The following is a 3,059-nucleotide window of genomic DNA, read 5'->3' on the forward strand; positions in this document are numbered from 1 at the left end:
GTGAACAAGTCAGTGTTCCGTGCTGTGAATCTTGTTTTGAGTGTGAACCAGCCAATTCTGTGTGTTAACCAGGCAGTGTTTGATGTTACACAACCAGTGTTTGGTATAAGACAGTCAGTGTTCGATTTTAAACTATCAGAGTTTAGGGTTGAGCAATCTGGGGTTGGTATCAGTCAGAGTTAGTTATTAGTATTTAAAAATCATCTGTGCTTGATCTTACAGTGTTTGGTACCAGTAACTCAGCTAAGGTTTTGTTATAGTATTACACAATCAGTACTTGGTGTTAAACATTCTGGGTTTGGTGTCAGACAATCAGTGTTTTGTGTTAAACTGTCAGTGTTATGTGCTAAACACTGAATAACTATCAATTTGAACCCGCAATCTAGATCATCCCTCCCACACGACCACGTGACAAGCGTCAGTAGGAAGAAGCGAGGCCACCACTCGGCGGTATTTCCTAGCGGCGCCACATCCAGGCAACTGCGGGCACCCGCGACGATATTGCTTCCCTTCAGTGGAACTGAGGAAATTGTTGTTTGTTTGATAGGTTATTTCTGTTATTTCTGTGTAGAACAGATGACGACATATTGTCCTGCAAGGTAATAGTGGAAATTTTTGTTTGTTTGTTATTTCTGTGTAGAATAGATGACGACATATTGTCCTGCGAGGTAATAGTGGAAATTTTTGTTTGTTTGTTATTTCTGTGTGGAACAGATGACGACATATTGTCCTGCGGTGTAACTGTGTAAATTTGTGTTTGTTTGTTATTCTGTGAAGAATAAATGCGGACATATTTTCCTGCTTAGGTAACTTAGAAAGATGCTTTTTATCTGTTCTGTGTAAAACAGATGCAAACAAACTGTCCTGCGAGCAACTGTGGAAATTTTTACCACGTTTTTCTTCTCTTCGCTTCGTGTCCGTCTGTCATCAAAAATTCAAACCTAAATTTAGAGCATTTCTGAAGATCCTAGAAACTTGAAATTTGGTATGCATGCTTATGCTGCCTAACAATTCAAGATATGATCATCTGAAGTAATAATTTTTAAAAGATTAATAAAAAAATATTTAAAACAACCCTAAAAATTCACGGTTTGGGAATCGATTTTTTTATTGAACATCCAGAGTTGCCAACCCTGGAAAATAGTTTGAATTGCTAGAATTGCTAAACTAAAAAAAAATAAAATAAATATATATAAAAAAAACATTTTCAAAAACCACGTTTTTCTGGTGGTCACAAAACTAAAAAACAATGAAATAAAAAAAAAATAAAAAACTTTTAAAAACCACGTTTTATTAACGGACAAAAAAAAGAAAAACATTAACCCTTACATAACATTACATAACATTCTACATAACTTTAATGCTATGTAAGAGTTAATGTTTTTCTTTTTTGTTCGTTAATAAAACGTGGGTTTTACAAGTTTTTTATATGTTTTATTTGTATCTGTATTCTTTGTAGAAAAGATGCACGCAAACTGCCCTGCGGGGTAACTGAAGGAATTGTTTGTTTGTTCTGTGAAGAACAAATGTACACATTTCACATATTACAAGCAAAGCATGACTCGGTTTGTGTCTGGCATGCATAACCATTCTAAGACATAGATTGGAATGATTATAGATTAATCGTCCTTAGGTTACATATTAAACTTGTCTAGATACATAATATGAGTTTCTATACCAAAGCTATATAGGATTCATTTTATCCTTTGTTCGATTCAACTTCCCAGTCAAGATTTAAAGCCGAGGTTAGCACCATTTTAAAAGCCGCAATTATATATACGTTAAATAGACTATATTTCACTCGCGTATACTCAGAAAACGACAACAGGTTACACGCTTGCTCCTTGGAGTTAATTTTACCCTCCACAGCAGTGGTCTTCCGTCGGCCACCCATAAACCGGCCGTGATTTACACCACTGTGGTCGACATGCGCCATCGAGCGTCCCCAGCTTTAGCGTGACTCCTATTCTGTTTCCGGTACCCCATGGTTTCCCAACCCTCAGGGTCAACCCCGAGCTGATGCACCCTCATCACAGCCACAATTGCAACCCCCACCCCAAGCTCTGCCCCTGGTTTCCTACCCTCCATTGTGTGGTGCTGCTTTGTTTAGACTCTACAGCCCCGCAGCTGCTGCGCTGCATGTCAACTCCATCGTGATGACCGCTGGTGGCATGAGTGCGACTATGTTTGTAAAGTGTTGGGTGTTGAATTGCTTTTTTGTGATGTTGGAATCTGAGAAAGTAGGCATATAATGACGATAAAGTTAGAGGGTGATAATGCATATGCATACAGAGAATTGCAAAGGATGGTAATAATTTTTGTATTTTTATATTTGGTATCTGCTGTGAATATCTATTTGACGCTTGTGTTTAATATATATGTTCTATATTACGTCTAAAAAATTTGGAGTTGAATTAGATGGCATGAGATAACTCGCACACGCAATGCATATCGTTTAAAATTAATTAAAATGCGACTGAATTTATGCAACTTAGCTTAATTTAATTTAATAATTAATGACTAATGAGACTGATGATAGTGTCAAGATTATTGCCAGCTGTTATATTTATCATAGAATCAAAAATTGATAATTTACGAATTTCGATGAGTTTATTTATTAGACATGAAATTACATTTTTCCATCTAAAGCAACAGCCATTTTCTCGATTAATATGATTTGGAAATTCACGGTCACATCATAGAACACCTGTGATTCTAAACGGCCAGAAACCACAAAGTGCCGCACAAATGTCACCTGAAGCAATCGAGGAGCGCGTATTATGAGGACATATAGGACGCCCTCTGCCCGTGGCATCCTGAACAAAGAAAAGGATGCGCAGGATCACCGCGGTGCAGTTCCTGGACCTCTGTCGCTGCACACAGGATACGAGGATATTCCTGTCATACTACGACGTGGTCATTACAACTGAACTGCCCTGCTATAAAATATGGTTATTCCATTTTCCCAATTTATTATATTATATTATATGATATTATATTATATTATATTATATTATATTATATTATATTATATTATATTATATTATATTATATTATAT

The sequence above is a fragment of the Hyalella azteca genome, unplaced genomic scaffold (assembly GCF_000764305.2).
Source record: "Hyalella azteca isolate HAZT.00-mixed unplaced genomic scaffold, Hazt_2.0.2 contig1459, whole genome shotgun sequence".
NCBI classification, from domain to species: Eukaryota; Metazoa; Arthropoda; class Malacostraca; order Amphipoda; family Hyalellidae; genus Hyalella; species Hyalella azteca.